The sequence below is a fragment of the Simochromis diagramma genome, unplaced genomic scaffold (assembly GCF_900408965.1).
Source record: "Simochromis diagramma unplaced genomic scaffold, fSimDia1.1 OVJJ01000816.1, whole genome shotgun sequence".
In the NCBI taxonomy this organism is placed as follows: Eukaryota; Metazoa; Chordata; class Actinopteri; order Cichliformes; family Cichlidae; genus Simochromis; species Simochromis diagramma.
The window spans coordinates 19,423,491-19,445,042 of NW_024386908.1; the positions used below are offsets into that span (position 1 = coordinate 19,423,491).

Below are 21,552 nucleotides of genomic sequence, written 5' to 3' on the forward strand. Positions count from 1 at the left end.
GTCATGACAAAAATGAATGACCAAAAAAACATTTTTCTCCTTCATTTCTGTCAAACAATGCTGTATGTAACATGTCTCGCGGTTAGTATCATGGTTGCTAGGCAACCTGAACAGCGCGACGAAGCGTATACCGTCCCATTTCACAAGCCTCTCACTTCCGCACTTTTCGTACTTATAGTACGCACCGTACGTAGTACGCGTAGTGCGCGTACTTCAAGCGTGCAGACCCTGAATTGTGACACAGCCTATGTCTATTCCTCATATTCTGCAAAAACATGCAGTTTCTGGTCAGCCTGTGACCTAGTCAAGTCTGGGCCTCTCATAAAACACTCTAATGAGCAGATAAGCCTTAAAAAAATATCTATTTATTTCTTAACAGTTCCCGCCCTGGGCTACAAGTCAGAATCAATACACTGATTCAGCATAATATGGGATATTTATTTATCCACATACAGTGGGGCAAAAAAGTATTTAGTCAGCCACCGATTGTGCAAGTTCCCCCACTTAAAATGATAACAGAGGTCAGTAATTTGCACCAGAGGTACACTTCAACTGTGAGAGACAGAATGTGAAAAAAAAATCCATGAATCCACATGGTAGGATTTGTAAAGAATTTATTCGTAAATCAGGGTGGAAAATAAGTATTTGGTCAATAACAAAAATACAACTCAATACTTTGTAACATAACCTTTGTTGGCAATAACAGAGGTCAAACGTTTAGTATAGGTCTTTACCAGGTTTGCACACACAGTAGCTGGTATTTTGGCCCATTCCTCCATGCAGATCTTCTCAAGAGCAGTGATGTTTTGGGGCTGTCGCCGAGCAACACGGACTTTCAACTCCCGCCACAGATTTTCTATGGGGTTGAGGTCTGGAGACTGGCTAGGCCACTCCAGGACTTTCAAATGCTTCTTACGGAGCCACTCCTTTGTTGCCCGGGCGGTGTGTTTTGGATCATTGTCATGTTGGAAGACCCAGCCTCGTTTCATCTTCAAAGTTCTCACTGATGGGAGGTTTTGGCTCAAAATCTCACGATACATGGCCCCATTCATTCTGTCCTTAACATGGATCAGTCGTCCTGTCCCCTTGGCAGAAAAACAGCCCCATAGCATGATGTTTCCACCCCCATGCTTCACAGTAGGTATGGTGTTCTTGGGATGCAACTCAGTATTCTTCTTCCTCCAAACACGACGAGTTGAGTTTATACCAAAAAGTTCTACTTTGGTTTCATCTGACCACATGACATTCTCCCAATCCTCTGCTGTATCATCCATGTGCTCTCTGGCAAACTTCAGACGGGCCTGGACATGCACTGGCTTCAGCAGCGGGACACGTCTGGCACTGCGGGATTTGATTCCCTGCCGTTGTAGTGTGTTACTGATGGTGACCTTTGTTACTTTGGTCCCAGCTCTCTGCAGGTCATTCACCAGGTCCCCCCGTGTGGTTCTGGGATCTTTGCTCACCGTTCTCATGATCATTTTGACCCCACGGGATGAGATCTTGCGTGGAGCCCCAGATCGAGGGAGATTATCAGTGGTCTTGTATGTCTTCCATTTTCTGATGATTGCTCCCACAGTTGATTTTTTTACACCAAGCTGCTTGCCTATTGTAGATTCACTCTTCCCAGTCTGGTGCAGGTCTACAATACTTTTCCTGGTGTCCTTCGAAAGCTCTTTGTTCTTGGCCATGGCGGAGTTTGGAGTCTGACTGTTTGAGGCTGTGGACAGGTGTCTTTTATACAGATGATGAGTTCAAACAGGTGCCATTCATACAGGTAACGAGTGGGGGACAGAAAAGCTTCTTACAGAAGACGTTACAGGTCTGTGAGAGCCAGAGATTTTCCTTGTTTGAGGTGACCAAATACTTATTTTCCACCCTAATTTACGAATAAATTCTTTACAAATCCTACCATGTGAATTCATGGATTTTTTTTTTTCACATTCTGTCTCTCACAGTTAAAGTGTACCTCTGGTGCAAATTACTGACCTCTGTCATCATTTTAAGTGGGGGAACTTGCACAATCGGTGGCTGACTAAATACTTTTTTGCCCCACTGTAGGTGTAAGCAGTTTTTTGCTCTAGGATGAACCTAGGCCAAAATACTAAGTGAAAACCATTAATCTTCTAAAACAAGTACAGACTAACTGAAAGCAAAAATAAAGGCATGAGCTAAACCACACCACCAGAGAAAAAAACACAAGAAAAGACTCAAAGAGAAAAAGACTAAAACGTGAATTCATCTACAGTAAAAAAAAACAAAAAAAAACGTGCTCATAACTTCTTTTGTGCTACAGCTGGCAGCAGTTTTGCTTATTGTTTTACACCTTGTGGAAAAATGTGACAAGAACTGACTAGGACTAATTTCCCATTGTGCGGACACGCCCACGACCAACAGCCAAAAATATAATGCCTCTGCTTATATTTTGTGTAACCAGTTAATGTACAGCTTATCTGCTCATCGAGTGTGACCTCATTAGGCATTTTAGGCTCCTCCTGCTCTTCTTCACACCCTCTGGGCGCGGCTGTCTGGTGCACTGGTGTATGAATGTGTGTGAATGTTAGATGGGAAGCACTAAAGCACAGAAAACGTGCTTGTCTGAATGAGTGTAACTGTAATAAAACTGCATACTTAGAAATTCACATAAACTACACACATTCAGTTAGTGAACCCAGACAGAATTCCACAGATTTGAAAAAAATTGGACAATTGTCCACAGACCGTGACGTAGTTGACAGGTTATACAATGACAGGAATACATCTAAGACACAATCAGCTGGCTGATTTAGAGCCTATTGCAAAGAGACGTGTTGCAGATGCTTTGCTATCATTAGGCTTAAATAAAAATATTAGCATAGAAGAGATGAATGATAAAGATTTAAATGTTCTCAATGAAAGTTATTGTTGGGAGAGTCAGATCTGTAGAGAGACTAAATGCTTGCATAAATGCTATGCTATGATTACACTGTCTGGAGTCTGGTTATGGGCTGACGGCCAATCCCAGTACCGATGTTTGGTTTTTATTTTATCCACTTTTTGTTGCAGGGAAACTCATAAATCCCAAAGATGGATTTCAGCTCTTAATGCCTCTATCTTTGAATATTTAACCAGCACAAAATAACAAAGTTGTGACAAAATGGATAGACAGGGATACCAGATCAGCCACCACCACTTGTGAATGTCCTCTTATAATCGCTAGGCTTTAATCTTAGTAATGCACTAATGTAGCAACACCAGCATGTTTGAAGCATGTGAAAGAAATTGAAACTATTGATGAAAAATGTTGGCTAATCCATCAGTTCTGTTCATGACCCTTCTGAAGCCTGCATTGATTTCAGATGTCTGTGGAGACAGAATCGTCAGCACTCTGTTCACCACACATGATGTCGTTCATGAGGCCATGGTGACATTGTTGCTGTGGAGTATTCTTTATTTTGTCATATTTCCCCCCAAAGTTCAGTAAAAAGCACAAAAAAGTTTAATTATGAGATTAACTTTTCTGCTCTCTGTGTGTGTGTGTGTGTGTGTGTGTGTGTGTGTGTGTGTGTGTGTGTGTGTGTGTGTAATCCTATGAATCAGGCTAATTAATCTTCTCCATTAGCTCTCTCTGTGTCTCTGCAGTGTTTTTGTTTGAAGTGGATAATTTATTACTACAGAGGCTGTTTGCATAGACTTCATTAGAATATAAAGATCCATAAATCATTTTAATATTCTGTCTACCTGCAGCTGTCTGTCCATCTGTCTGTCTGACTGTCTTAATTCAGTCAGTGTTCTGTTAAAAATGTTTGTCACTCCAACCTCACCCTCATTCTAACAAAAGGCAGTTTTTTCCATGATATAGCACTCCACATCCTTATACTTGTATCCATAGCAACCTGAAGCTGGCAACAACTGCAAGTTTGGCTGCTCTCAATACTCACTAACCAGCATCATTATTTCCATTCAAGGCTGAAAACAAAGCACCTCAATAAGAAAATCATTATTACTTGTATTGCTACCTCTAGTGTTAAGGCTTTACATACATATATAATTAATAAAGGCTGATAATGTCCACAGAGCTTGCTTTCTTTGTAAATCTGGTTGGCTGTTATGTATGAACTTGGTTGAACAGACACAGGGGTCATCCTTCAATTCAGCCAGATTTCCTCCATTCACCAATATCCCACTGAGCCATTTTCTGAGGATTAGAGGTGTACAAGATATCTAAGTGGCACAAAAGTGAAATTGTGCTAAATTTGCTCTAGAAGAGAATGTTTAATAGATGTGTGGATCCTACCTATCTGTTCTTTCGAATGCAAAGTCATCTTTTTACGTAGCAGTGGTTGGCATACCACCTCACAGCAAAAGATTTGGGCTTTGAATTTGCTGGCAGTGTGATGAGTTTGAAGAGGTATCGAGGGAAAATGTCCTTTTACCTTTTCAGCCACATTTACACATAAAAACTCCTGTTTTATTTTATTTTATTTTTTTCAATGGCCTGAAGACGGGCTTTCCTTTTAAGGTTTAAAATAAATCTTAAAATTTTTGGCATGTCCAGTAAAGTTACTCTCACTGAGTGTTTTCATTTAGTTTTGTTGGGTTTGTTGCATTTTTTTTTATTTCTCTTAGTCATCTGCTGTGTCACCCTCAATGCGGTATGTGGTGGTATATGGTGCTTATGTAGTGTCTAGCACTTGTACCAAAGGATTTCAAAGTACTCAGGAACTGTCTTGGTCAGGATTGCAGGTTTCACTGTGGGATCTCACAGGATGATCCAGAATGGACGAGGCTTCATGGAGCTGTTGACCAACGATGCAACATACGCACGGAGAACATTTTTCCGGTAGAAGTTGGGTTTTTTTGTTTTGTTTTGTTTTTTGTTGTTACTAGCAGGAAAGTCATGTTGTAAAAACCTTAACGGTCTAGTCAGCATGTGTAATCTGAGTGATATGATTTGAAAGGCAAATTTGGAAATCCTTATACCAGATTTATGAAAATAAAATAATTTTTGGCCTCTTTGTCTCAAAATAGACAAAAGAAACAATTAAAACCACATGCCCCGAATGTTTAATTTCACTCAAACCTGATGTGAAAGTGGTGGGAAGGTCTTGGCATTTCCATTAGCAAAATAAGACGCTGCTGTTTTCATATGTGACTTGGAGTATAATAGCAGCAGCACAGAGAGGACTGTAGACTCAAACTTCGTGGAACAGCATGGTTTCAAAGCTTCTTAGAGCCTGTTAAAGGGAAAAATTCAGTATAAGTTATACATCATTAGCCACACTGCTAGGACTCTGCAGATATCTAATCAACACGCTGCAGGAGCCTGAAAAAACTCAGCACACTAGCTTTGTGCTGCCTGTAACAAATCCACAGGATCTGCTGTGATGTCAGGGCCGCAAATGCTGAAGATCTGGAGCGCGTTCAGTCCACCACAATACAGGGTTTACGGAGGGTCATCACGCTGCTGAAACACAGCAGGACTGATGCTGGGTCGGCCGAGTCGGAACAGTTGGCGAGGCTGAGAGTGCGATGCAGGAAACAGATGGCAGAGTGAAAGAATGATCAGTGTGACAAAATGTAAAGAGAAATGAGCAGACGGAGAAGGAATGAGAGGAGAAGGGAAGGAGAAGGCACGGTGAGTGAAGAAAATGAGGAGATAAACAAAACAGATGGAGAAATAAGAGCGAAGAGAGAAAGAAAAGCAGAATAAAGACATTATATGAACACCCCATCTGGCGACTAATGAGATTCACTCTGCTGAGAGAGACGGAGATCTTATCATCCGTCTCTAACATCCTCATTGTCAGGTAAAGATGTGATGTGACTAAGGAGCAGTATTCAAACGGCGCCTCTTTACTGCCGCCGTCTCCACCGTTTCTAATGTAAACATCGCCACGGCTGCTGCTGAAAGTGAGTCTTCGCCGTTGCCGGAGTTCAACAGTTTCACAACTCCACGCTCGGTGTGACCATGCCAGCCACACCAGGGGAAAATAATGGAGTAGTTAATTTTCTTGGTACGTGACAGCAGGAAATTGTATGACAGCTGTCCGCCAGCGATAATGGGTGTCAGGCAGCATCAGCGTCGCAGCTGAATCATCTACTCAGTGCCCAAAGGCAGGATTTAAGATAATAGTTGGCTCAAATTGTAGCCTTGGGTGTCCTAACTTTACCGTCTGTCTCTCAATATCGGTAAATTATTTAACTACTGTTTTAAAAAGTGAAAGACTGTTAAAGATAATGAATCGTTTAATCGGTTCATTAATTCATGTCTACCTGGATTTTTGAAGAGCATGAATATAATATATATATATATATTTTACAATAATTTCATTAGTATTGATTTTAGATTTTTTTTAAATATACACATTGTGGATAAAAACACACATTTTAGGTGAATACTCAACTTGCATTTAAGAGAAAACTCTCAAAATTCACATGGTGGACAGAAAAAAGTGAACATAAAACATATGCGGACAAAACACACTCTCCAAATTGAGACAGGTTACATATGGTTGCAGTATACATGGTTCCATCTATAGTTTGCTAGTTATTAGGTTTCTTTGACTGTCAGTTAGTATAATTAACCACACACATTGATCAGCGCATTAAAAATTCTTCCAACAACACTGATGTCATGGTTTATGGACCGTTGAGAAAGAAGCTACTGCTGCCATTGAAGCTTTGAATGACATTTTCGTTCTGGAAAGCCCATGATGCCTACACAAGGGATGGTACTCAAGTACAAAATTATATGATTAAAAAATACAGTTTATTCTCAAACAGCTGCTTTGAAATCCTGAGAAAGGGCAATTCAGCCAGGGAGGAGGAGGAGACTCGACTGTCAGTCACTGCTGTCAGTCAAAGTCCACACAGCAGACATCAAAGCGTTGTATAAGCCATCAAATCTTATTAACAGAACATTAATTTCCATAATCACCACCAGCCAGCACACTTAGCAGAGCATCCAGATTTAGCCGTTGAGGCCTGAATAACTGATATATTATTAAAAGAGTCATTTGAAGCTTGGAATTCAATAGAGCCGACAGCTCATGGACGCCATCCATTCCACCTTAAAGTACTTGCACTGGCTTCATCTTCAAACTGTGGTTGCTGTCTCATGCGTTTTCCACTCAGTTTTTCTCATTCTAGCGCCTGTTTAGCTGAGTTTGTCTGCAGTGCCTTGCAGCTAAATTTGCACCACCAACTGTAGCATCAGTCTCTTAAAACTTATAATCAGCAGAAGTAGAAAAACTACAGACATCATTTTCCTTAAGTAGAAATGCAAATACTTAAAAAAGTACTCTGGGAAACATTGAAGTACTAAAACAGTCCCAGCTCTGAAATGTTCTCAGAATAAGACAGTAAAAAGTGAATTACAGTTCCACTAGATTTTCTTTGTATACAGGCTGTGATCAGCCAACCACTTGGACCTACCCTGAGGTTTACTGCTATTTGTGGATTTACACAGCTGAATTCAGCCAGATGTAAGCAGATGTTTCACGAGCTTTCTTACCTGATTTCCATCCCCTACACTAGTGTTTATACTGTCAGTATACTGGATACTAGTTGAAGTCAGTGAATGAATCTAAGCATCATCAGATTAAATTCAAATTCATCTCTGCTACACTTGATGTAACCGAACACTGACCATGAACAGCACAGCTGCTCTGTCTAGTCCAGGGGTCAGCAACCTTTAACACCCAAAGAGCCATTTGGACCAAGTTTCCACGCAAAAGAAAACACTGGGAGCCGCAAATTGTGACATCTAAAATGAAGATAACACTGTATATATTGTTTTTTCTACCTTTATGCTTGGTGTGAACAACTAAAGTGTGTTGCTTATGAAATCCATGAAGTGCTACAGAGAAAATTACATTTTATTTATGTAATGAACACATTTTGAACTCTTAAAGAAATATAACAAAAAGGAAAGACACCCAGCTGAACTAAAATGATCCATGTAGCAAAGAAAAACTGTTGTGAGCCGCAAGCCTTATATCGCCTTTGGGCTTTTGGAGCATAGCAGAGCCTTGACCTGAATTTTAAAAAATAAAATGAAAAATAAATATTTGCAAAATTCTGCATAAATATTTATTTATTTACTTATACTTATTTTACATGGTAAATGTGTGTGGCGGGGCGTGGTCTGCAGTACCGCTGCATGGGAGGCGTACGCACCTGAGCTGCACCCGCAACCACGCCTCGCCGCCTTAAAGTCTGTGCTCTCTTTGCTGTTGTGTTGTCGGGCTGTGAGCTGAAAAGCTACAGCCGACTGTATGCGTACAGCAACCGTGTGTGAAAAGTGGTCAATAAAGAGATGCTGAAAAGCATGTTCATGGAAACATCGTCAGGTCTGCCGGGATATGTTTACAATGGAACTTCTGCTCCTGAACCTCTGCGCACAGTGAAGTCACTTTCATCTTTACGCAGGACTGTAAGCTGTCATCTGTAAGGCGGGAGCGGCGTTTGTTTTTAACATAGTTCGCGGTGGAGCTGCTGACATAATGTGGATCTGAAGATCCATAATTGGCCTACCTGGGGTTGAAAGTCTCGATAAATGCACGGCGTTTCAGCGAGTATACCGGCTTCCGCGAGTGTGATGCTTATTTTGAGTGACGAAAAATAATAAAATATAATTTTATTTTTATATTTCAATGTCACAATAATCTTTCAATTTAGAACTACAAGTTTAAAAAGAACTAATACAAAAAAATACACTTCAGCTAAATACTTGTAATTTATTTTCCCAAACCACGCGCAGCGTTGCCGACCCCTGGTCTAGTCCAACACAGTGCTTCACTGTGAATTCACCACAGTACAACAGGTAATCTGTTTATCCTATACTACACTTCCAAATATTGTCATGCAACCTTTGAAAAAGACAAAGTTTCAGAACATAAAACAACTTTACATAACATACAATATGTGGTTTAACAAATGAGGACATTACATTTAGGTTTACATTTCCAGTTTATTAAATGCCCCTGAGCAGACCTTATCTTTAAATCAAATCTCTCTTCTCCTCTCCTGTCTTGTCTTTATTACATACTTCTCTATCTCTGAATGAAGTTACCTCATATTCTCCCTGAGAAATGCAGCAGCTCAACTGTGTAACAAGCTCCACAGTTTCTCTGTTTGTTAATAATTGTGAAATCGATGCATTTGAAATCATTGCTATTTGACATAAATGTTACTCCCTTTACGCTAGCTTCTCTTCTGTAGCAGCTAGAAGCTAAAGTACTTTCATCTCATTATATGCGATAAGCCCCAGCGATGACCACCAGTGTGATTGTTCTTTCTGTGTTATTGTTCTTTCCATTTAGGCTTAAATTGGCCTTCAGTGATGTGAAACCAAATCTTCACTCAAAAGTTTTTCAACATAAAGTAACAAGGGTGTTTTGAAAATTTTGTAAAAAAGAAGATATTTGTCTTTAAATCAGTAGTTTCAAACTCCAGTCCTCCACGGCCGGTGTCCTGAAACTTTTCCGTGTGTCCCTGTTGCAATACACCTGAATAAAATTACTGCATAGAACTTGATTGCATGCTAAGGTGGCAATTCAGCCATTTGATTCATGTTACAGTAGCTCATGAATGAATGAACATAGTGTAATATAAGTACTTTTAGAAGTACATTTTTTTTTCCAAACACTTACATTTACGTAAATTTACTTGAGTAGGGTTAGGGGTTGCCACTTCAGCATGCAGTCAAGGTGTCTTCCAACAGGGAGACATGGAAAAGTTTCAGGACACTGACCCTAATAAAGTACGGATAACTGAAAATTTTACTCAAGTACAAAAATTATTTATACTTTTTTACTTTCTACAGCCATTAATGTTTTGTGTGGAATGACTCCACCACAGAGACCGCTCAAGGTTAGAGAGGCCAGCCTGAAATAGTTTAGACATGTGTAGAGGAAGGATGGTGGATATATTGGACAAAGGATGCAGGTGCCAGGCAGGAGTAAAAGAGGAAGAAGAAGAAAAGATCCTCAAATGTCGTGAGCTGGTGTGGCAGTGGATGGTAGGGATAGGGTGAAATGGAGGCAAGTTATCTGTTTAAAATTTCATAAGAGTGGCATTCAGTACATTCATACGCTCATCTTACACTCACATTAGTTTACCAGCTACTTTCACACATTCATATAGTGTCGTTTTCTGTACAGTTGAAGCCATTTTTCTACCTCAAGCATGTTTTTGCTCCCAGGAGAGGCCAGAGAACATACAAACACTGAATGACTACAATTGACCAGAAACCTCGACTAATTTATTTTGTCTAACAGCTAAGGTAGCTTGTTAATTGTGCCACATCCCAGACCACTATCAGCTTTCCCATATGCCCCATGGTTAACTTAAATTTCTGATAATTTCAACATGCTTCGTCTTTTTGTCATCTTCCACCATCTCTCAGTGATTTCTGGGGTTTTTGTTGTTTTCACAGATGTATAAAAACATATAGATGCAGTAATCCTCCATTATTATCTGTTTAAGGCAGGGTACAGAGATGGAAATCCGAGGGGATAAAATCCCTTTTATCCATCTCATTTCTCTGAGGGGCCAGAAGGTGATATTTTCAACACTGAAGGAGGATTATACAACAGCGGTGCCATTCAGGTGACTTTGACAACACGACTGACAGGAACAAAGAGAGACTAGACAACAAAAAGCAATTAATAAATGTAATTACATCTATCATCTGAGCCCAATTTACAGTGTAAACAGAAAGTCTCTGCAGCAACACAATCTCCATTAATTATACTTTGTAATTATACTTTTCCAGGTGTGTTGTGACGCTTTAAAGGTCGACTCTGCTTGAACGTAAAATGTTTTATCGCTGCGGGGAAATGAGGTCCTCTGATTGGCTTGACTGGCAGAAAGCCAAGCCAATCACCTGGCCCCCCAGCGATCTGATGGCCACTGTCCTCCGAGTCTCCTCTACATACACACAAACACACAGAGATTTTCCACTCGTGCAGAGCAGCAGAAAGATATTCAGAGTCTGTGTCAGGACTCGACATCTTCACGGTCACCTCAGTTTGCATCACTCTGTGTCTGTGTCACACTGCAAAGGCTCCGGTTGTTGCTTTAGGCTAATGAACACTTTTCACTGAGCCAAGACCTAATCAGAGTATTTCTACATTATCTTCATTTTAGACTTTAAATGTCCTGTCAGTTGTAGAAATGAGTCAGGTGAAACTTCTGCAACTAGTTAGACTCTCAAGCGCAAGGATGACTATGCTGTGAAAATCAGCCAGTCTTAGTGTGTGCATCTAATAAACCAGGGCGATATCAAAGTGACACATTGTTATTCACCTTTTCTGTATGTTAGATTTTCATAGATTTTCCTTACATGGAGAATATACACAGTGTGTATAATAGTACATGTATTCAATCCAATATACTTGCTATGATCCAAAGAGCTGGTGTGCTGACAGCTTAGCCTTTAAAGCTGGCAGGTGCTGTGCAAGTTTTGTTTTATTAATGTGTTAACTCGGACTCCATGGCTTAATTAGGTTTCATGCACAGCAGTGCAAGCAGCTTCTCTGCTCAGTTCTCAATTGTCTGACCACTTTGTGAAGCTAACTCTAAATCTAAGCTCCAGGCGAGTTTTGTTCAAGCGAGATGATTTTTTTACAGCCAGCAGGGGGCGAGCCCTCCGGTTGCCATAGGAAGTCTATAAGAAAGCGACTTGTCATTTGAATTATATTCAAGTTCAGAGTAAATTAGATCTATGTGTCGCTGTCGGTTCTGTATCCAACAGTAAAATCCATCTTGATCTTATTCCTGTTTTTGGGTCAGTGCCCGTTTGTGATATGAAGAGCTGTCCACTCTACTTTGTAATTTTTGGCTGAATCTATCCAGCAGATTTTGCTCTATTACCAATAAACATCACTGAAACTAAGCAATGAATGTGTGACCTCCTGGGGTGCCAAATAGGGGAGGAGCTGCTGGGGTTCCCATCAAGTCTGAGAAAATGAAAATAGTTCTGATTTGATTTGACATTTTTCTTGAAATTTCATGATATTTCTTTTTTTAAGTCCTAGTCTATTAGAGGACGATATCCTTGGAGGAGGCTGTTTACATCATTTTAAAATAATCTGTTTCTTCACCTTAGAAAAACTACAGGATCTCTAAGCTCTTCAGAATTTATTTTGCTGCTTTTTTCTTTTGTCACATCATCCAAAACCAAAAGTGACTGGGTGCCATTATAAAGCACCCATCCCCTTGCTTCATTATTTCACAGGTTGTGTCAAGTTTGTTGGCTTAAGAGCCATTTCAAGCCTCCTTCCTAGTTCTGTCTTGTCATTTAGTTACAGCTAGTTTCATCCTTTCAAAGAATGACGTTTCGGAATTGTGCAGATGTTTTTTTAGATGTTCTTGGTCTTATAGATGGTTTAACATTCGTGGTGACTCCTCTAAGGATCAGTTGTGTTTTTTCTTTCCTAAGTATGATTCACTGTACTGGGAGTTTGTTTGATTGACCGCTGTGGAATCAGAGGCCATGGCTTCCAAATGAAAATGCGACCCTTTGAATCAACCCCACACCTTTCAGCTTTGTAACTGATGAAGAACTGGAAACAACATCACCTGTCCGTGCGACAGCTTTCATCAGCTGTTCAATTATATATTTTTTAAAAAGTGCCTCGAGAGTAAAGAACTGTAAATCCTCACTGCGATGTGAATAATCTGAAATTAACACTGAAGATCTTTAAACGTCTTCACCATATGACTAGAATATATTTCAGTAAACTGCTAAACTACAATTAACTGAGCATCCCCGCTGTCCTTCTGATGAGCCTGTTATTTTAATGATCTTTCCTTTAGTAACAGCCTCAGGACAACCTTTCAGCTTGCCTTCGAAGAACAGCAACACCATCAGTGTGATATTTATTCTGTACAGGACTTTCATATTATGGAGTGTAATGAACATTTCAGCCTCCAGCAACACTTGCTGTGGTTGTTTATTTGTGTGCAGTGGAGTTGTGTCTCGCTCTGTGGCTGCAGGTTGTCTGGTGGCTGTGAAGGCGTTTAACATTCAAAGTCTCTCCTCGAGTTCCCTCCTCTTGTGTCTGTTGAATATGGAGCAGCTCTTATCTGAACGAGCTAAAGATAATTGGTGGACAAGTGGAGCTCGACTGCAGAGAGTAAGAGAGGGAGGCCGAATGAGAGGAAGTAAGGAAACACAGAGACAAAATAAGAGTGTGTAGCTTTTATCTGTGATGTCTGTGTGGTGGAGGCAGGGGATGAGACAAACGCTGGGATCATGCCTGAGAATGTGTGACCCTGCGCAAAGCAAGGCAGTAAGACATGACAGCTGAAGCAGAAAAAAATAGTCAGATTCATAAATCAAGTAAAAGTAGCAGTGAAAAGAAATACTCCATGAATAACTTCCATAAGAGTTCTTCATTAAAATGTTACCGGGGTCATCCCACCACAGGGGGAGGAAACACTAGACCTTTTCACCAGTTCAACTCTAAAAACGCTTCTTCATGAGAAACATTAGCGATGACAGATTCATTTAGAAAACATTTGCACATTTAATGTGACGTCTTTCATTTTTACTATTCCTTTCTTTACTTCCTCATATAGGTATCGCACCCTCATGTCACTGTTAGTGATACTATGTGCTGAAAAACAGTGCTCTTCTTTTCTCCCAGCACCTTCTCATGCTGGTTTTGGAACTTGTGGTCTATGAATGGCTAACATGTCTTTATTAATTAATGATTTGTCGCTAAACATAGTGAAGTGGTGGTTTTTATAGCAAAAGGTTTCTGGGGTAATCCTGCTGCTTGTCTGGGGGCTTTCTGTGTGAAGTTGGCATGTTCTCCTTGTCATTGGCTTTAATTGATTTTTCACTGGGTGCCCCAGGTTACTCACACAGTTCAAAGACGAGGATTGAAAGGATTTATCGGTCTTTGAAGTTAGGAAAGAGTGAATAAACATATAAGACAACTTGCTGAAGTACTATTCAGCAACCACAGGCATTGTGGCTGTAGAAGACCCTGATTCTTCAAGAACTGTGACCAACTTTCTGATTTGAGCAAATGTGAACACTCCTGTGGACATAAGAGGGTGCAGGTCCATGGTAAAACTACATTAACACTTGTGTGTGGTAAGTGTTGCTTTCAGGCAGTGACCCTCAGGCAGCAGCTGCAATGAACGCAGTCCAATGGTGCGCAAGGAGGCCAACCAATTAAAATCAGAACTTATTTTTATATACTTAATTGTGTTTGTGAAACATTTTAAATGCACCTTTTATTGCAGGCTTCTTCAGTCCTAAAAACTGGAAAGCTGAGGTATTCTAAGGAGCTTGGAAAGAAAAGCATCTGGACTTAAGTTTCTTGAAGACGTTTCACCTCTCAGTTCTAAGAGCAATTGGTGGAGGGTCCCAGATTTTGGTCCAGACGCTTTCCTAAAAGACAGATGGTTTGAAAGAGGAGTGAAAGAAGCCGTCTATGTCCAGATGGTGTGAATGACCATCTTTGAACAGAGGGTATGGCTTACGACACCAACTGTCTGCCATCTATAATTCAGTTTTGAGATTCCTTCCTAGACACTTTAGTGCCCACTCACATCTTGGTACATTTGACCTCAATAAGTCACATGATAGGTTGGGGTAAGTATCACAATGGGTTCACCCGAAGCCTTGGGTGATTGTGACCTACACTCGTTTTCACACCTTCGGTTATGTGATTAGGTAGAGGATCAATAGTGAGGCCACGACCCTCATAGGGACACTCCCAAAAGGGCTTAAAAGAAATCTGGGACTCTTCATGGGTGAGAAGTGAGATGTCTTCAAGAAACTTAAAGAAGTCCAGACGCTTTTCTTTCCAAGCTCCTTAGACTACAATGACCTGGATGACTGAGAACCTTTACAGACAAAGCCCATGCATTTAACTCTAAGTCACAGGGGGGAGTCAAACTGTTGGGGTGGCACAAAAGTGTCAGTAGTTTTCATTGTTGGTCAATAAATGCCAAAAATCTTTGGAGTAAAACTGTCAGCAGATAAAGATGATAAAGATGTAGGACTGCAGCCTTTGATTGTGGTTTATTTCACTGCCAACCAACCCAGACACAGAGTGGAGCATACCCACATCCCAAGTTTTACTTTTAGAGTTTTCTCTGGGCACCACAAACCGAACCGTGATGTTAAAGATTGTGGCTTCGGCTAAATATTTAAAAGGTCTTCTCTGACTTCAGGCAATAAAATTTCCACTATCTGACTGCCTTTATTCCCTAAATGTTTTAGTACCCTAAGCCTAACATCTTCCCCCAGGCTCACATGTCGCTTCCTGGACTCCGAGTGAATATAATTCAGGAGGAATTTATTTTTAGTAATTTTTAGAAAACAGCGTTTCAGCCCCCACACTGTCAATTATTTTCTTATACAAGAACCCCTCTTTATTTGCTGTTTTCCACACTCCTTGTGGAAAGACAATTTAAGGAGGAAAATATAATTTTAGAAGCTGTGCTTATATCTGATGGCAGGCCTGAACATGGATAGTGTTTGGGTCCGGTGTTTCCTAATGCAGCCAGTTATAGCCAAATTGCCTGTGCCTCAGACTTGTCAAACACAGCAGGAAACTGCTGCTTGGAATCTTGAAAATTGATTGTTAACCCTCCTGAAGAACCCAGGCAGTTTGGAAGACAATGGAAAAAAATGGTGGGTTATTGTTGGAAAATCGCTTTTGCATCCATCAGAACAGCAACACACTCCATCACTAATTTGATCCCCTGGAAAACCCACAGGGTCTCACATAAAAATCCTGCTCATGCGTTTTATGCGTTTACACCAGAAGTGTGTCAAAAGTGCCAGCGCTTGGAAAGAACATGGGAGTAGTAACATGAGACACTCGGTCCACAGAACGTCAGCAGGTGTGTGCTTCAGCTCAGCACACAACCTCCAAAATGTAAGAATAAGTAGAAAAAAAGGTGGCGCAAAGCAATTAATGCCTGTAGAGTTTCACATTTTATAAAAATGCCACTGTGGATGCCTGTGGGCTATACGCCTTCATCAGCGTTAACAGTAAGTCACTAAAGTACTGGTGAGATAATGACTTATTTCAATACAAATTGACAGCAGACCTAACTCTGACGGGCTGAAAAGTCTCAGGAGAAGGTGAAGGAACAGAAAAGTTGAAAGATGAAATTTGCATGTGCCCATGGAGAAGGATCTTCTGCTGTTTAACATTTAGTTGACTCAGTTTTTGGTTCATTGTTGGCCATTGCTTTTTTGCTTATTAACTCGATTTTTCTGCTGCTAATGGGTTCTCAGAACAGTTGTTGTGTTTGTATTTGGCTGCACATGGTTCTTGGCTATTTCTAATGTTTTTAATTATTTTATATTTAAGAGAAAATGTAATGCATGAGATTTTTTTGCCTCTGTTTTGGCTGTGTATATACATTTATACTTTCTTCTCATTTCCTTGTGTTTTTTTTACACTAATTTAATTGCATAAAATTTAGTTTTTTACTTGTTACAAACTGCTGGAAAAAGTGCTCCATATATTCTTTGTATATTACATACTGTAAAACCCTGATGATATCATAATGGTTTATTTCTCTGACTTGAGGAACTCCTTTATCTTGAACTTCCATCTGAAGCTGGTATTATAGTTGCCCTTTAAGGTGAGAAAAATACATAATTATGTGTGCTATGGCAGCGGTCCCCAATCCCCGGGCCTCGGACCAGTACTGGTCCATGAGCCGTTTGGTACCGGGCCGCGAGAGTTGAGGCTCAGGTGTGAAATGTATAGTTTTCAGGGTTTTTATCAGTTTTCAGCGTTATTTTCTTATCGTTTTTATCGTTAACTCAGTTTTCCTGGGTCTTTTCACATGTGTTATGAATAAATCTTCTTTTTTTTGGTACCGGTACTAGTTTTATTTTGTTGTATTTATCCGCGACACCTTAAAGGCCGGTCCGTGAAAATATTGTTGGGCATAAACCGGTCCGTGGCGCCAAAAAGGTTGGGGACCTCTGTGCTATGGTTTATTTGTCATGCATCGCTAACAAAAATGAGCTGGATAATAAAAGGGAGGCCGCAGCCACAGGGAGAATCCAGGTGAAACACTGGAGTAAGCAATGCATGCAGAGTGATGCAGGGTGTGAAGGAATGTAATTTAGGTTATAGTTAATGTATGCCTGTGTGTGTGTGTGTGTGTGTGTTTGTTTGTGAGGGTGAGCAGGAGACAGTTGTTTGGGACACGGGAACCTCATAAAGGTTGTAATCTGTGGTAAAATGAATTAATTCCTTCTATTTGAATTCAAATGTCTATTGAGCATCGTGTCTCATTTGCATCTTCTACTTTAAACCAAATGGCCTCATTTGCATTTCCCCCCTTTAGTCAAACCAATCACATTTCCATTTCCCTCCACCAGCCAACCAGTTCTGCTGTCTGAGCCTCAGTCATGTGGATAATGATCTGTCAGCCAATCACATCCAGCCTTGGACAACTGGCTCGAGCATTGGGATTGGGTGCTGGCTGTGGAAATTTTGTTTCCATGGTAACATGTATATTTCATAGCGCTTTCCTTTAGCTGGCAGTTGTAGCCCACCTGCTATGCTCCGCCTCCTCCTAGTTGTTTTTGGCTGACCACAGCAACTGTACCAGTTTGAAACTGGTTTTAACCAAACAGACGACTGCAAGCTCATGTAAACACACTCATCATCACCGATACACTTGATTTCAGCAGTATGCCATTATGTTTTCTCTAGGACAAATAAAGCTCAATTTTGGGGCACTGACTGGTATACGCTCACCAGACACTTTATTAGGTACACCTTACTAGTACCGGGTTAAATATCATTTTGCCTTCAGAGATGCATTGATTATTCATGAAGCAGAATCAGGAGCTGGAAACTTTACTCAGAGAATTCGGTCCATGGTGACATGATAGCATCACACAGTTGCTGAAGATGTGTCAGCTTCACATCCATTATATAAAACTCCCGTTCCACCACATCTCAAAGCTGCTCTCCTAGATTGAGATCTGGTGACTGTGAAGGCCATGTGAGTACAGTAAACTCATTGCTGTGAGCTTTGTGACATTTGTGGTGCATTATCCTGCTGGAAGCAGCCGTATGAAGGTGGTACACTGAGGTCAGATTTCTAGGCAGAACTGGATATTTGCTCTTTTTCAAGCTGTTCCCTGTAAACCCTGCAGATGCTTGTCTGTCAAATCAAAGTAGATTACATAGTGGAGACCACTTTCTCTAATATGTAATTAACTTGACTTCCTGTCTTGCTTCCATTCCAGCAACTAGATGAGCCTGATAGAAGCAGATAAAGATAGAGATATTATCCACTTTTTACACATTCTTCAGGTTTTTTTCTCTGAAAAACTTTTTAAAAGGGAAAATAGTTTGGGTAGAAAAAAAAAGTCACGCTGCCATGCTGATCAATGTGAGTTTAGGTAGTTTACTTACTTGTAGCAGAGAGCGCTGTCTCTGACCTACAAACTGTTTCTAAAAACTGCTACACAGCTGATCAGTCAGACATTGACCGAGACAGTCTCTGCTGTCACTGTGACAGCTGCAGGCTGGATGATGGATCAGGTGTGAACACTATGAGCAGTCTGACACTGAAAATATAATGTGATGTATTATATCTGGACAAGGCTACCGGGGCTTTTCACACCAAACCTTTTTTTCTACAAAAACTTCATTCAAGTTGCTTGGTAGGAAAACTCTTTGATCATTTTGTTCAGTTTAGAATCATTGACATAGCTGCTGCTCGCATTATTGGCAATATAATAATATTTTTATTCCTGATTTATTTTCCTGATGCTGAGAACTTCTCTTTGATGGAGTTTAGGCATGTAAACCTCATGACATTTCCAGTTTCTCCTATTAATATCTTGGTGTCAGAAACACATCATCAATGTAAAAAAAAATCCACACCTCTAACTTTAAACCAAAGCAGGTGTTTTTGATGGGTGCAACTGATCTGCAATATAGGGTTGTTTAAAGCTTTATATATATAGCATGGGTGAGCAAGCTCCGACAACAATTCTCTCTTACTCTCTTAATTTTATTAGTGTGAAGAAGCGATAATTAGAACAGATGAAGAACATCTGCATGTAAACTTGCTCACTATCCTCACCAGCCATTGGTGTGAGAAAGCAGCAGAGATCTTCTTTCTTCTGTTGTTTTGTTCATCGATGCTGGAAAATTGGGACAAAACCACAGAGTGCAGTGTGAGAGTAAATTTTCTATGTGTAGCAGCTGATTTTAGGACAAATCAAAAGCCCACTCTAATTGTCACGATTCTTATTTTAAGTTAGAGCGAGCCTGAAATGTTAGAAACTGCAGTTCCTCTAATGACCACTGAAGTCTAGTCCAACAATGATGCAGTCCCCATAGACTCCTATATTAAAATTTGCAACAAATTAACATTTGCTCTATATAAACAGCCAATTTGACCTTCATAACAACTGTATCAAAGGTGAATTTTTCCCTATCCCCATATATACCCATTTATATTGCTTTAAGGCTTACAGTTGCATTACCTGCATTACTGCAGTGTTCTGAATGTGGCTACTTGATTGACAAGTGGGTGCTGACTTGGCTGCTTGCAGTTTGCAATGCTTTACATGAACTCAGATCATTATTGTGCCTCAATTTAGGTCCTCCCATTAGCACACGTTCACGCAAAATACCATGCAGACTTTGTGTTTAGTATACATAACACAATATACATTGCCTAAATTTTATGAGTAAGCATCTTGCGAATCCTGAGGTTGGGTTTGTGTGTCTTCTTCAAGCCATGCCATCCTTTTTACAGAAGAAGAGCGTTTTTCAGTCCATTGAAGGTGTTTCACACCTTCAGCTTGCTGAGCATCATGAGAGCGCCATCCAAGGTATTTGGAGCATCCTTGATGCCATGTCCTTGCCCTTAATTGTACAGCCCATCCAAAAGGTTTTGCTACAGTTTTGGTGAGTGAAAGTCTAGTGTCTAATATGAGCTAATAACTCTACCATCTCATCCAAATACAGGAACTTCTGGCTCAAAAGAAAAAAAAATATTGTTAATTATGTTGAGGCTGTAACGTTGAGACTTCAAAAACATACAGTTTCAGCTCCCTACCCATTACATAGTCAGTCTTGACATTTAGTCCATTAGGCTTCGATATAAAGTTACATGAGTGCCAGATCCACTCTGTTATTATTATCATTATTGTGGAAATACAACAATAAAGTTTTTTCCACATTAATTCACATCGTATCTCCTCATATTTCATGTGAGGATACACATAGAGTTATATGGCACGCACGCTTCCAACCCTCAGGCTCCACAGACATTTAGCTACCTCAAAACAGTTAACACAGCAGGTCCTCATGACTGCCTTCCCGATGCCAGAAGATGCATGCTGGGTAAAAGAGGCCACCCGGCAGTCCAAGGAGTCGCATCGTAACATGTGTTCATACCTGATTAACTAGCAGGCTGAGCTGACTGACAGCAGCTGCAGAGTTCTGCTTTCACACTCAAACATCAAACTGACTGAGCTCAGCTCTCTGCTGTGATGCTGTGTGCATGAGTTAAAAACAAGACAGCTGGCTGATTTCTTTTTCTGATGGTTCATTTTGACTCGTGACAGTGTTTAGGTATATTGTTGTTTGCCAAGTATTGTTAAAATCCCAGTAAAACTAGGCAGTACAGCCTGAAAATCACAAATTTTGATTTGGTAGATCAGTGACCTCCAACATGCCTCTAAAAACCCAAAGCAGATTATGATCTCCTATCCACCGATGCATTTACCAGTTCGTAGTTCATTACCAAACTACAAACCTTGTCTTCATTTTATTTTACAAATTTTTCTCAACCCCCTCTCCAAAAAAGTAAAATATCAACACATAAAAAAGTTTGGGACGTACATTATAAAAATACTTGGAATGCTACATGGAATGGACTCAAAACAACACTCAGTGAGTCACTTTAGTTCTGATAGAAATGTCTTAACTACTGAACTGGATACCATGAAATTTCTAGATTTGTTTTTCCCCAACCTGAAATCTTCAGCGTTCAGACAGAACAGTGGAGCCTCTTATTTGCTTTTGCAGGAGTGGCTGTTGTGAAGAAGTACACCACGAGTACTCAGAATAACCGAATCAGAAGCTAACATCATTCTTTTTTAATTCTTGGTTTTAAAAAAGGTGATTAATGTTATAAAATATTTATTTTATTTTGAAATGCATAGTTAAGTCCGCGTCTGTGAATACCCGTGTGTACACCTGTGTGCATACCTGTGTGGATCAGCATGCTTGCATTCCAAAGGTTTCTCCATGTAACGATCTGCTAGGGAGCGTGGGGAGCCACAGCCCCGTCCTCCAGGGTATGAAGCAGGTATGGAGGAGATCAAAACTCCAGACATCCAGAGGCCCCCAGAACACAAGAGACCAAGGAAGACCAACAGAGGGGCAGCCGCGCCACTGTCCCAGTAAGAGCTGAGGAGAGTCCCAGATGAGGGCTCACTCAGCAGCCGCGGAGCAGAAGCCAGGGGGAGTTGCAGTGACGCGCCCGTGAGCTCCGCCGGCAGCCAGCTGTGCCTGAGTGACCGAGCCCCAGGCCGAGAGG

General features: G+C 40.6%; 1 protein-coding gene across 1 annotated transcript in view; it reads left to right on the forward strand.

The window, feature by feature from the left end:
- The window catches only part of LOC120736018 (thyrotropin-releasing hormone-degrading ectoenzyme-like), a 258,235-nt gene that overhangs the window by 118,809 nt on the left and 117,874 nt on the right, over positions 1-21,552 (forward strand). The window lies entirely within an intron of this gene.